We start from the raw sequence: 15431 nt of genomic DNA, 5'->3' as shown, positions 1-15431 counted from the left end.
TTTAAGATGGGGTATGTGTGCTTCTGGGGGCAAACAAAATCTTTCTAAGGGGTACATAGCACCAGATGTATTTAAGGGAATCCTATTTTCGGTCTTCGACCTCTATATGTTCTTGTCTAGAACTGATCTGCCTTGAAGCATTCTTGTGAATAGACTAGTCTACTTGCTGCCTCCACTACCACAATCACTTTGAGAGAAGACGTCTGTCTTCTCCACTACCACAATCACATTAGAGAGAAGACCTCTGTCACCCACCTTGAATATTGTTATGGTGCAAAACCCAAAGGGCACCAAACCAAAATAAAATTCAAAATATTAAAGGAACAAAAATTCCTTTAATTAAGGTACAATAAGCTCTTAATAGGGATTATTGTCTTTTCCTTCCAAAGATATTTCTTTCAAAAATGTATATGAAGTTTCAGTTATACCAGATTAAATAGTTCTAGAGATAGACAGTATATTATAGTGCCTACAGTTAAAAACACTGTGTGCATATTTAAAATTTTGCTAAAGCTCCACCTTGCACCATTTTCTATCCTATCTCACTTTATCTTTATATGAGTTATCACTGACAAAGTAATTTTTTACTCCTTCCAGTAGAAGATGAGCTATTTGCTCATTGCTTTATTTCTGGCACCTGTTATATAGTAGCTGCTCAGAACCTCTGTGTTTAATGAATTAATAAGGGGGAAAATGGAAGGAAGGAAAGAAAAGTTAAGAAGAGAATTTAAAAAGAGAAAGAGGGAGAAAAGAAGAAAATGGATTTACTTCCCTTTACACATAAACACTGAAAGATATGAAAACATATCTTCGAGCTTCAATTCAGTGTTGCATGCTTTCTAGAAGTTCCGAGGTTCACTTTTACTTTTATCCAGCTGTACAAATGTACAGTCATGTTGCAGAATTCAAAATCATGCTGCACTATTTCATATCTGAAAATCTCCAGCTTGCTTTTCCCTTCCTCATCCTTTTTCTTTTTCACTAGAAAGTCTGCCCCCACTGAAACCTTAAATCAGGAAGGCCTGTGTGCATGGTTCCTCCTGGAACTATTCAAAACCTCCAAGAATCCTACTGATTACTCCTATTCTCCATGGTCACATCCTCCTAGCTCCCTCACAGCACATACACACTGTCACTTTTCAACTGTTCACTGCATGCCATGCTGTTCTTAGTGATTTGTTTGCTAACTGTTTCATGTAAGTTGTTCTTAATTTCTGAAATATTTTGAGAGAGCTGGGCAGAGACTTACCTTTCCATTTCTCACTTGTGGGGCACATAACAGAATAAACTAAAGACATGACCTGTTTTATTCCTGCATTCAAGGGAACTTACTCCAATACTTCTGCCCCAACATCCGATGTTTTCACCCTCTCCAGCAAATATTATCTTTGGTCCTCAATCCCGTATTACTCAACACCATTCATCAATCTCTCCCTGTATCTCTCTCAGTTGGTTTTCCTATGGTTGCAGTGATATGATTTATGCTTGATTTATCCAGGGTCTGTATCCAGTGCCTACACTGTTTCTTCTTTTTTCTACCAATACACCTTGTGTAGATGATGAAACAATGCATCCCTCAGTTCAACGAAAACTTTATTCATGATTATTATATTTATGTCTGCTCTTATTCTTCAATACATATTTACTGATTACTCACTATGTGCAAGAAACCATACTCAGCGTCTCATTCACTTTATGCCCGCGGTTTGAGGCTAATGGGATTGCATAATATGGAATAGCTGTCTCTCAGTAAATATCATTGCAGGGAAAATAGTAGAGATCTCAGAACTGACCACTAAAATGAAAGAAACTGATACCTGAAAACCTTTCTGATGGAGAAATGCCTTCTCTAAGCGTCTAAATAAAGTGGCTGTGATAGTCCTGCTACCTCCTAACTCAGTCCCATGCTTTCTTCCCTTTCAGTCTATACAAGTCTATACATAAAACCAGAGGAATTGCTGAAGGCAGAAGTCCTAGAGAGGATGGAGTTTATGGTAACAGGCAAATGTCTCACCGCACTTGTAGGGACCTAGCAGACATATTGTCTGAGGTGCAGACAAGAAGGGGAAATCTCATTCCTCATTTGAATGTCTTCTGTCATTTAGGCGGTAGCTTATCGCTCTTAATTGGTTGTCTTCTTAGTAGGTAGACAAGCAAAGAGAAAAAGCAACTATAGGTAATTGAAGTTCTTAGTTGGACTAGATTGGTTTAGTTAAGTACCTGAAAGTGACCTGAAACCAGTGAGATTTTCTCATGGTCATATTACAAGGGGCGGGGGAAGATTAGGCATAACATATTTGAAGATTGGAAAGAAATTTTAAAAATAAATTTTAATTTTTGCATACTACAGAGTTGGAAATGTTCAATAAATCAGCTCATTTGAATAAATGAAGAAGTATGGGAATAAAAGTTGATATAAAATACACTCCATTCAACATGAAGTAGTAGAAAGTTCATGGACTTCATATTCAGGGACATTGAAAATTTGAATCATGACTCTTCCTGTCATCTAGTTGTGTGAACTTGAGCAAGTTGCTCATCATTTCAGTTGTTTTTAATCCATAAAGTAGGCTCAAATTTATATTAGATTAAGATTCGGTGAGGTAATAGACATGTTCAGATCTCCACACATATTAGCCTCTCAAAACTTTGTAACTCCTTTCCTTATTCTTTTTCCTCACTCCCCAAGAACTGGCACCTGAAAGGGATTATACCTGCAATACAGGATAAGAAGTCATATGACAATCACATTTGATTACAAAAACAAGTAGTGTAAGAACTCTAAATATAAGGGACGCCTGAGTGGCTCAGTTGGTTAAGTGTCCGACTCTTGATTTTGGCTCAGGTCATGATCTCAGGGTCGTGAGATGGAGCCATGCACAGCACGGAGCCTGCTTAAGATTCTCTCTCGGGGCGCCTGGGTGGCTAAGTCATTAAGCGTCTGCTTTCGGCTCAGGGCGTGATCCCAGAGCCCTGAGATCGAGCCCCACATCAGGCTCTTCTGCTGGGAGGCTGCTTCTTCCTCTCCCATCCCACTGCCTGTGTTCCCTGCCTTGCCGGCTGTCTCTCTGTCAGGTAAATAAATAAAATCTTTAAAAAAAAAGATTCTCCCTCTCTCTCTCTTTCTGTCCCTTGCCCACTGGAAAACAAACAAAACTCTAAATATAAGCATATGACTTATAGTGATGACCGCTGGTATTCCTCTGGAATTTGCCGAACAGATGGAATTTTGATAGGCCCAGATTTTGGAGGGGGAGAAATCTAGATAGCAGTATGATCAGGGAGGAGAACAACTTTTATTTGAGCAAGTTGGTCATGTGGTTAGCAGTGGTAGATAAATAATTAGGTCAGCTGTGAGATGGGCGAGGTCTCATGGAACTCTTGGAGTGAGTTACCACCAATAAATGGTTTCCATATAGCAGGTGCCAATGATTACTAATCATTAGTGTCAAACTTCACTTATAAAAAACAATAACTATATAAGCTATGTTGTATCTTTTAAATTAATTGTCTCAACTGAAAGTTAGGAATGTTGATAGTTTGTTCCAGACGTTTTAAGCTAAATCCTGAATAAACACATAAGAACAGTACTTACCTCCTGACATTTGAAAAATCTGTTTTCTAAATCTTTTATTCTCTTTCACTAAGCCAATCACCTTTAGTTCTATTTTCTTATGTTCAAAATGATAAGTAATGTTTTATGTAGCTGACAAGCCTACTCCTAAAAAATTGTTCAATTCAAGAAGTCTGAAAATTCGGCTGCATTTCAAATGAACTAATCAGAAATTAGTAAAATAACATGAAGAACTTGGAAGGGGAAAACTAACAAAACATTCTCATTTACCAGTAGGTAACTTAACTTGACCTTTGCTTAAATACATAGATTTGCACCTCATCCTTCATTTTAAGTTTATTTGCCATTTCCTTTAAAGCAGCAGTTCTTAACATGAGATGCGCATTATAATAACTTGAACAGATTTTTAAATTTATCAATGCTGAGGGCCCACCTGCAGAGATTCTGTTTTAATTGGCCTGGGCTGGAGCATGCGTATCATTTGTTTCCAGAACTTCTCAGGTGATGCTAATGTGAAGTTACACTTGAGAGGAATTTCTCTAAGACTCCCTTCAGCTCTTCCAGAAATGGTGAGTTACTCTGGTTTTTTTTTTGGGGGGGGGGGGCGGTCTCATAGACCTATTCATAATTCTGATAGCATTTGTCACACAGTATTGTAATATATCTATTTATGCATCAGTCCTCTGGATCTGGATCTGAGAATGTAGAAATAGAAGCTCCTGTTGAGTATCCAACATCTACCAGTGTCTGAGGTGTTTGGGACAGAGGTCATGACCTTTGTGTGCGTGGTTCAACTCTATGTGGTTATTTTAAAACATACCTCAGGAAAAGCAAAGAGGCAACTTGTGGCAGGAATCCTGAGTTAGGGTCCTTTTCCAAAGGTTTAGACTCTGGGTGTGAGCAGGGTTGTCAGACTGTAAAATGCCTAGGCAGCAACTCAAAATAGATGATTTCTCATCATGCTCGTCAGTGAATGAACATCAAAAGATGTGGCTGTGTAGGTGTTCATGTGAGGTAATCGATAAAGATGGGTGCAAATGTTAAAGGAATAATAGTACAGACAATGGTTCTGGGAGAAGACAATGTTAGGTAGAAAAATGCTTGATTATGATTCCTTCAATACTTCTGCTTTTTAACTTCTTCAAATTTGCCACACAGATATAAGAACATTACTTACAGTTTATTTTCTTTATAAAAGTAATGAGATTATGGGGCACCTGGGTGGCTCAGTCAGTCGGGCATCTGACTCTTGATTTCAGCTCAGGTCATGATTTCAGGGTCCTGGAATCCAGCATCTCGTTGGGCTCCTTGCTCAGAGGGCAGCTGCTAGAGATTCTCTCTCTCCCTTTCCCTCTGCCCCTCCTCCCAACATGTGTGTGCTTGTGCTCTCTCTCTCTCTCTCATAAATAATAAATCTTAAAAAAAAAAAAGACACCAAATTAAATAGTGTTCTTTAAGGAAGTACTAACATGCATTCAGACACCTGGTTATCTTTCTCTTCTCAATTAAATGCTATTATTGGAAAGTTAATCTCATTTTAAGTATCAGTTGATAGGCTTTAAACTCTTACCGATGCTAAGGATAAAGGCAAGCTAATTGCAGATTAACAGCATTTTAAAACAAATATAGAAGAAATAAGTGGTTTGTGCACATTTTAGAAAATCCAGGAAACACATGTACTCATCACTCTGAGAGAACAAAACTTCCCCTTGCCTGTCATGGAAGAATGACCAAAACTCAGTGGTCTTAGTCCACGTGGAAGAGGGATTGGTCAGAACAGACTTAGAAATGAGGGTCAGTTCTTCCCGTGAGACTGAAGAAGAGGCACATTGGTATCCAAACTCCACCATTTTATCGTCTGAGAACTGTTTTGCCATGCTTCTGGTACCTGCTTGGCAGTCTGTTTCTTGCTGTTTAATTGGACCTGCTTAAATCTCAACACATTAGGCCTTGCTGTATCTTAACACACTATGAGCTAGAAAAGGAGCATCAACAGAAATCAATATTGCTATAGATATTTCTCTCATATAATTTCATATTTTATAAAAATATGTTGTGAAAATGGAAGAACAAACATGTAATCAATCCAATATACTAAGGCTTCCTTACAGGTGTGCAAGGTTCTATTTACTGAGAGGTAGAAGATAATTGAAACACAGTCCGCAGGAACTAGTACCATTAGGAAATTTCAGAGCAAGGGGATGATCTGCAGGACTCCACAGGAAACTGCAAAATAACCCTAGAAAAATATAAGTTTTAGGAAAGCCGAGACACCTGAGTGGACTCTAAAGCATGTATCCTTGGGATGATGGCACACATTTGCTGAGCCCTGCAAATTCTGGGATGATAGGACAGGCGCTGAATGACACACATGCTCAGCTTCTCTCTGTCCTTGAGATCAGTGGGCAAGACCCTCCAAAACAGAACTGTGCTTTTAAATTCTGGGACAGAACAATTTGCACTTCAATCACCTGAGGTGCTTGTTAACATGAAGATTCATGGACCTTGCACATTGAATTAGAGTCTCCATCAGCAGAGCTCTGGAGTCTGCATTTTAACAGCTCCCTGGGAAATTCTTCTGTATGTTAAACTTGAGAACTTTCCTGCTAGAGTGGAGTGGCAGATAAGACTTTGGAACAGAAACTAGGAGACCTGGATTGTAATATCGGTTCATCTAGTAACTAGATATCCTGCAAGGCCAATTCCGTGTTGCCTTTGTTTTGTATTCCCGTTATTGCTTGCAAACAGGCATTCAGTAATGTTTGTGGAGCTTAAGGTAATCAAACATCGGTTAAATCATTTAACGTTCAGATTTCAGTTTCTTCCTCTATAATTTGGCTATTCTGGACTAGATGATTTTAACACATCTTCGAGCTCTAACAGTTCATGATTCTAGGTCTTTCTGTAAAGAGAGGGGGTAGATTCAGCTTCACATCAAACAGCTACCTCTAGTTTCTGACACCATGTCTTAATCTCTTTGGGTTGCTGTAACAAAATATCAGAGACCAAGTGGCTTATAAATAATAGACACTTTTTTCTAGAGACCAAACATCCAAGATCAGGGTGCCAGCTTGGTCAGGTTCTGGTGAAGGCCTCTTCCACATTGAGGACTGCTCACTTCTTGCTGTGTCTTCACATGGTGGAAGAGGCAGAGGAGCTCTCTGGTCTCTCTTTTACAAGGACACTAAGCTCATTCATGAGGGCTCTCATTTATCTGGCCTCATGACCTAATCGCCTCCTAACGGTTCCACCTCCTAATACCATCATCTTAGGGGTTAGGTTTCAACATATGAATTTGGAGGGACACAAACATTCACATCATAGCATGCAGCTTTGAGAACCCTAAACCTTTCCTTCCCCTGATATGTATTCTCTGGAGTATGGGGACCTCAGGGGTATGTATTGGACCCACAGCTGAGAAATCTAAAGAGTAAGAGAACATGACCAGTTGGCTGGTTTAAAGAGCAGCACATAGATGTTCATTGCATTGGGGCTCACCTACACATACAGCTTATAGTAAGGGAAAGAATGCCTGAGGGCTTCGGTGGGGATTGGGTCAGCTCCTATCTGGGCAGTTCACCTAATGGTGCAGGTAGTCATTAGCATGAAAAAGTTGGAGATGGATCAGGGATTACCTACAAGAAAAGTAAATCAGCTTTAAACCCCTGCCAAGCAAGCCAAGAGTCACAAAGTTAAGTCACCATGACAGTATACAGCAAGTAAGACTTACCTGGCCCTTGCTACCACTTCCAGCTGGGGAGGCCCCAGTTGTAGGCTAGTGATGGGAGACAGAAGAACACTATTACCTCCCTTCCCAATCCAGGCACCCGCCAAAAGCAGTCCCCAGCCAGAGGAGGGGTGCAGATTTAACTCCACACGGAGTTGGAAATTTTAACTATTACATCAAAATAGGTGTTTTAGTTACCAAGGTTAGATTGCTTTAGGGATCAAAGAGACTAGAGGATTTGCCCTGGATTTCAAATAAGTTGAAAGGAGGAAAACAGCCTTACAGAGAGAATTTGAATAAGTAATAAAAGAAAACAATAAGATTGGGTTTTTTTAAACATTATATTATAGTTCCAAATGCTTTTGTTTTGTTTGAACGATGAACCTACAAAGATATGTTGAATATCAGTATCTGAAGAGAATTCTTCCTGGTCTTTGAGTGATAAAAGGTCTGTATGACATTGCCCCCAACCTTAGTGAGATTCTACTTTATATCTGGAGGACAATATGTCAGTAATTATATCTCAAGATATAATAACATAAATATAATTCATATATAGCTAAGTTATGAATCTTAACTGAAAAGATTTGACAAGTTTTCATACAGCAAGGGCATTATCAAGGTTTCTTGGAGAATGGTAGTTTTTTCTTTCAAGAGGGAAGCAAAAAATACCTCGATGAAAATGGCAGACTAGTAAAAATATAGGGTATTTAGAAAGAATTGGATAGTATGGAATTAGAGTATGGTGGATAGAAGAATGTCAAAAACAGTATCTTGGGAAGGTATTTGTAAATAAGAACATAAAGGTTTTTAATAAAAAAGGCTTGTACTGAACCTGTTGCAAGTAAAATGTCATTTTTGAGGTCAAAGTGAGAGAAGATATTATTTTATGAGGTTGTAAACATTTGCATTTCACAAAAATGCAGAATATGCATTTTATAAGTAAAATACGTACTGTATTTGTAGACTCTAAACTATTAACTGAAATCTAGAAAATATTAGAATTCAAGTGTCCCCGTGTTTACGTTAAATGAATGCCAATGAAATGCTGGTCCCTTTTGGAAAGAGTGTTATAAATGAAAGGGAAATATTAATTATCTTTGGCACCAAATTGTTGGCCATCTGTGTAAGGAAAATTGTGAGTCTGAGAGCTGTATTTCAGGAAAAACTTTATGAAACTGGAGATTTAGCCAAAAAATAGCATATTTGGGGTGATGGTAGTATATCCTATCAGGAGAGACTAACGTTGACCTTAAAAAACAAAAGAGCCAGCTATTTTTACAGCAAACTTAGTTCATTCAGGTAGAGCAAAGGATTTGCAATTTGGGACAAGCAAACTATGGTGAACCATAGGCAAGTTTGGAGAAGAGGAGAGATTCTTGCTTTTATAGGGGAATGGAGGAAGCTGGGAGAGGCTTTTTCACTGAGTTCTCACTGGCTGAGCTGTTGCTGGGTAAGAAGAAGTTCTTTCTTCTTCCTGCTGGGCGTGTAAAGTAAGCTTCCTGTTGGGGAACAGGAGGTATGCTTCGTACCATGAGCGATACCTGTGCAAGCGCTCCCCCTTCAGAGCTTCCCAGCTCCATTTTAAGTGAGGGTTTCTTGATTTATTTTAACACTAAATAGGCTAGAAAATTTTAGTCTGGAAATTTCAAAATTAAAAAAAAAAATAGATGACAGCAAAACCCATTATGAGTGACCCCCTGTGTGGCATTTCTCACTTACATATGAATGAACACGAGTTAAAATGAACATTGAAATGGATAAAGGGGATGAAAATTTTGCAAAATGTTGTCATGCAAATGATTATGAACTCATGTGTTTAGTATCATATGATATAGGTATAAAATTGGGTTTTGGGGGAAATAATTTACTAGGAGAGAAGTAGCAAAGCACACCCAATTCCCTGAGCTTTTCATACAGCATCACTATACAGGGCGGAGGTGGGCTGCATGCACGGTGACTACAGTCCCAGTAGAGGGTGAACTGGCCTATAAGGATCTACACATTTATAGGTACCACAGACAGGAGCGCGAAGTGGTCTTTTAGAAAGGAAGAGCTCCAGAGCACACAGAGAAAGTCAAACAGTCAAAGTAGTGTATTCTTTGAAACTGGACAGTTTTGGGTTTTATCTTCGTTTTGCTATCATGGACAAATTGCTTCACCTTCCTCAAGCTCATTTTTCTCATCTGTACAGTAGGTTAGTATAACATCTGACATGCCTGCTGTTAAAGTAGAACACGGTGTCTACGAAATGCATGGCGCTGGTGAGGAGTCACTGCGTGAAAGATTTTATTAACATGTCCTTGAAATATATTTTCCTAGTTTATAAAAACTAGGGGATACTTTATAAAGCTTGAAATATATACATTTAAAAACAAATATGAGACAATGATATTACACATAAGGAATAAACTGAAAATGTAGTTCCTCAAAACTGGTTTACAGAGAAGAGGTTCATGGTGGTCTCATAACAATACAAAAGAACAAAAAAATTCCAAAAGTGTCTCCATACTTAAATCTTTTGGTCTTCTGGAGCATCATGTAACAGAGAAAATACCAAACCGGTTGTCCTTTTGTATTTTTATAAATATAATAAAATATAAGATTTTCCAACAGTTAATACCACTTTAATGAGAAGGTGAAAGTCATTGCTCCTCTGGCCCCTTCCCTCACCCCGTTCTCAATAATCACTCTGGATAGATTCTGATACACATTTGCCTTGAGTAACATTTTAAAATGTAGTTTTGAAGACCCTACAGTGAATTATTCTTTGAATATAAAAGCTTTCCTTTCATGAGGCAGATGCTAAAATGTGTAGTGTTGAGGTTTCAGGTATGGTATTGAAATTTGTTAAGATTTAAAAAAATGTTTTCATTTCTGTAACAGTAATGGCTTCCCATTGAAGGTATGAATGCACTTGGGGATTCCTGCTGCAGTTCATAAACTACTCAAGTGCTGTGGCCATCTTCTGAATTATGGTGTTACAGTCATTTGATGATCATCTATTATCCTATATATCATAATCTTCTATTTCTAGGCTTTGAGTGCATAATTGAAATAATATGTTGGTGTTATATTATTAGAAATATGAATCTATAAGTTATCTTCTCTTGCCGAGTTTGGAGAAAATTTATTAGTATATGTCTCAATAAACTGATGGAATTCATAAATACAGCTTACATAAATATCAGTTTTAAAGCTATGAATTTTTTTAGTACAGCTTCCCCAACTCATTTTTATCATCCGATTTTGAGGAAATGTCTTTTTTTCAAGGATTAAATAACTGAGCTGTGAAATTAGTTGTTGTTGACTATATATATCAGATGAAAGTAGAATGGGAGGGGGGGCAAGTGAAAGTAACTCTTCCTTGAGACTTCAGTGAGCCAAGTTCCTGGGAAATGCTTAGTGAGAAACAATAAATTAAAATGAGTTGAAGGAAGTGCCTTTTATGCAACTCATAATTAACCCTTGGAACCCTGCCATAATATATTATGAAGGCAAATAACTTAGCAAGATTCAACAAGAAATTAGATACTATATCTGAGTCAGAATGTCACTTGCAGTTAATCTGCCTCTAGTAAAAATTATAGAGGTTATCAATTGTTAACTTTAAACAGAGCAAAGAGCAATTTTATTTAAGTAAAAAAAAAATGAGTTCATTCGGGAATAGCAGAGGAATTGCAATTCTGGACAAGCAAGCTATGGTGCACCATAGGCAAATTCGAAGAGACAAAGGAAAGGTCAACTTTAATTAGGTTTTAGGAGGAAATTGGAGAGGGTAGTTTTGAACAAAAGTTTATTGGAGAAGAACAAGAGTTCTAGGTTGTGGCTAATACTCGGTAGTTAGTGTGCTATTCCTGGGGCAGAGAGGGATCTTCCTTCTCTTAAAAGCAGGAGATAAAATTCCTATGTGCAAAATGTCCTCCCTGGTCAGAATACGTCTTTTCCTTCTTCCTCCTGGTTATAGTCTGCGGGAGAGGGACCTGAGTGAGAGCGCCCCCTTCAGGACTTCCTGACTTCATTTTACATGAACCTCCCTGTACTTTCACACAGTGATTATTATGCTTATATTTTAAAATGATTACAAACTAGGGCCAGAAGAGTAACATTGTTTGCAATATAGTGCCAGAAGCTGAGCTAAGTGTTTTGGGGGTTGGATAGATCATGCTACCACCAAGTTTTTCGTTCTTACAAATTTTATTCTTCTAAAGTATATGGTAGCGTTGTAAAAAACAAAACAAAAAACAAAAAACAAAATAAAAACCAAAAACCCAGATTAAGTATTATATATTTTTTTTTCTCTGGATCAAAACATCAGATTATTCTTTTTTCCTCACCTTACGCCTACCCTCACTCATATTTTTAATTACAATGGCAGTATTTTCAACACTGGATAGTGAAGACAATGAATAGCAGGGATTGAAAGATGCTCTGGGTTATGTCAGTGTTGAATTAGATGTTCATCCTACTGTCATCTCAGATGTTGAATTAGGCAGCAGACAGGAGTCTTTTTCACTTAGCAGAGGAGGTCTGTTAGGGTGGACATTCAGATGCTTTGTCTGCTCAGGAGAATAAACTGCTGTGGGAAAATAAGCTATGCAGAACCTCCACAGAATAAAGTAGATCGTGATTGTTAAGGATTAAATTCAATCAGAATTTACAAAAATTTAAAATTAGACATTCCTTTGAGATGTACGTCTGAAGAAAATCTGAGCATTTTCTAGTATCCAAAGTCAAAAAAGAAAGTTTGGACTCACTGCTATCTCGAGTCTGTCCTAGTGATACTGGCTTTTATTTTCGGTATTTTTATATTCATTTCAGTGTGTGACTTGCCATGTGATTTTACTTATGACAGGAAAGAGAAGGCAATGGAGTAGGAAAAATCAAAACACAGCACAGAAGTGCCAAAGTGAGAAACTGTTGGTCTGTGTCATTTGAATACCATGTCTCCAGTTTGGAATCTGTTCCACCTGTATCTGCTTGGCCATTTTGTTCCCATTAGTCAGGAAAAATACCATATTTAGAGTTATTATTAGGCTCATCGTTATTTATCCTCCTTAAAGGAATGAACTATGAAGCAGCAAGATTTTTTTGTCAGAATAGACTAGATATCAAGATATGAGTAAATATCAACAGCATTTTTAAAAAATTAGTATTTGGAAGAGCAGTTTTTGTTGAAATTGAACTACTTGTTTCTGTTATGTGTGTCCGGAGACTTCTGCAGATAGAATATAACGTAAAAGACTGGTGTGGGTAAACTAAAACCAAGTGAAGCTTCCTTTCATCAAGCCATAAATTGGATGATTATAGTAATAACTTTGAATATTTTACAGTATAATCGTCCAGGTGTTTTTACTTTGCCGGAATAACACAAGTCATTTCAACTGTTAATCTTCTGAAAGACAGTACAGTTGGAATATTCTGTTTTATAATATCCTATATATGAGATCAATCTGGTCACATAATTTGTAGAGTTATTAATCTAAATATTTTGTGTATATAACTTATTTAAAAGTTTAGTTTCTCATCTGTTTCAGTGGTCACAATTGTAAAATCTACTTTCTGGATATATAGCTCATTGTGAAACTATAATTTTAGTTACTGTATTTTCATGAAAAACTGCAACTGCACTGATAGAGAATGAATATATTAATGCATATGTAATGTAAAGGTATTGATGCAGAAACTATCGACAGCCACATTTTTCTTCATTATAAATTTTCAATTTAGGAACAACCTGCCATTTTTTTCCCTAGGTAGGAGAGCAATTATTGGCAATTTGGGGATATACAAATGCTTCATTTTAGTATTAGAGAAAAGCAATACTTATTAAAAGTGTGGTCTCAGAATTTTCATGTATACTTAACAAGTTTACTATTAACTACATTTTATTTCTTTATCCCTATTTGGAAATTATGATGTAAGCAGTTTTGTTTGTTTGTTTTAATTAGGGAAGAAAAGGACAGGACAGCTGTAGTGTAAGTGCCTGACAGGTTTTTTGTTTTTGTTTTTGTTTTTTTATTGTAATGCAAGAGCCTGACTAAAGTTTTTGATTGCAGAGGCTGACACTTCAAAGACTGATACCTTGAATCAACACACTGCCAGCCAAGGACTAGGGAAGAGCCAGGCGGGTCCACCCCAGACATTTCCATTGTTTTAGAGATACCCAGTTGACTTAATAACTGACTTTTTTGACCTCTGGTTTTTTTCTGTCCTTGCTTTAATTCCCACTCTTAACGTTTTAAGTTCACCAATAAAAAGTGAACCCCAGAAACACTACCCCCCACCCCAATCAAAGCAGAACCCCAGGCCAGCACTTTCTCTACCTGTGACCTCACTGTATGGCCCCAGGCGTGCTGTGTTCCCTCCAGGACTTATGAGTAATAAACCTTGTCTTTCAAAGTTTCCTGATGTAAGGAACGTTATTGCTTAGGGCCTCTTGCAATCATAATAAGAGCCACAAGGGCTGGTCCAGCCACAACATTGGTTTTGAAAGGGGAGAAGTCTGCAAGAAGCTTGCCGGGCTCAGGTGAGTGCCCCCAAGCATTTCTAGGTGATAACATCTCTATCAATAGGCTGAGACCAGCACAAAACAGCAGCACACCTCTTTAAATCAGTTGGGTTTAAATTTATGAGTCTTGCTTATGGGGCCTTCCAGGTAGAGAAACAGAGCAGGAGGACAGGGAGTGAAAGAAAGCCTATTATGGGTGAGAAATGTTGCCAGATATTTTATATTCACATGTATTTGTACATTTAAAGTTCACGCAAACTCTACTGGAAGTTTACATTATCTGGAAAATTGAGATATTAAAATGCATTGTCAGTTATAGGAAAGGGTTTTGTGATATACACAGAGATATTATCTTCTCCTTTGAGGTGCCCAGAGGTTCACCTAGTGATTCAGAGCACATCCTGTGGTTCACACTCACTGGGGTGACTGAATTCTAGTTTTGCCCTTCACCAACGTATATGATCTGGGGCAAAATGCTTAACTTTCTTAGGGTATTTTCTGATTTTCCCCTTGTAATTAAGAGAGTAATAATGGAACCTCACTCATTCCACATGATGGTTGTTACGGGGTTAAATGAAGCAATACCTGTAAAGCACTGAGCACAGTTCCTGGCGCATCAAGCCTAGATTCTTATCAAAATTAGTTACTATTCTTCACATTTGTAAGTGCTCGTATATATCATTGCGTAATCTGAAAGATTTCAAAATGGAGCAAGCAAGTAAGCCTACCTAAGGTAGTCTCTTTCTAAAATAGGGTTTTTTGAGGCCATGGGGAGGAGGAATTTATGGACATTCTCACAGGAGGAAACTTGAACTTTTAAAAAAAAAAATTTCAGCCAGCTACAAGACCCCAGCCTCTACTTACTCATCCCCATTCTTGGCAGCCAGTGTGATTTCACAAGTTTCAATACCTTATTTATATGTTAACTCAACCAATCCCAGTTAACCTAGTTGCAATCCCTGTTTCGCATAGAGGAACTGAGTGAGAACTACACTCGTAGCCTTTTGCCTATATAACTCTGCCCTCTGTCCTTCTGGGAGCTTGAAATCTGTGTCTCTGCTTGAATCTGTGTCTCCCAAATCGCAATTTTAATCGCCTGAATAAATGCCTGTTTTCTTAAATTTTCACTGACTTCTTGGTCAACATCAAATATATCATTTCTCTAATCCCGTACCTAAAATAGTAATTATCAGACCTAGAATTCAATTCAGAGCTTCCACTTTTTATTTTTCTCCTTTCTCTCTTTATTTTGAAATATGTATACCATGAAACATAAAATCTGAAATAAAAAATTTTAAATATATAATAACTGAAATTAAAAAAAAATGTGAAACCCAGTACAACTACTGTCAATATTCAGTGAATGTCATTAAAAAACAAAATTCAACCAAGTAAATTTGAAGATCTAATTGGCTTTAGTCAATGATTTATGAATTGGGCAGCATCCCATCTAGCAAGTGGAGGGGAACTCCAAGGCACTGTACAATATGGAAGGTTTTTAAAGACAGAGAGGAGGTGGAAACAAGGAATTTATTAGCAAGGAATGTATTGCTTTAGGCAAAGTCCTAACTCTCCTGAAGGGAACTGAAGGAGCAATCAGGGATTATCTCCTAGTGTTA

General features: G+C 37.7%; 1 long non-coding RNA gene across 5 annotated transcripts in view; it reads left to right on the top strand.

Annotated features, from left to right (window-relative positions):
- Window positions 1–15431, top strand: part of LOC123801018 (uncharacterized) — a 148394-nt gene that overhangs the window by 71476 nt on the left and 61487 nt on the right. The gene's annotated exons all lie outside the window — the stretch shown is intronic.

Source organism: Ursus americanus, chromosome 10 (assembly GCF_024610735.1).
Source record: "Ursus americanus isolate L20-20 chromosome 10, mUrsAme1.1.p, whole genome shotgun sequence".
Taxonomy (NCBI): domain Eukaryota; kingdom Metazoa; phylum Chordata; class Mammalia; order Carnivora; family Ursidae; genus Ursus; species Ursus americanus.
This window is presented reverse-complemented; position numbering and strand designations above follow the sequence as displayed.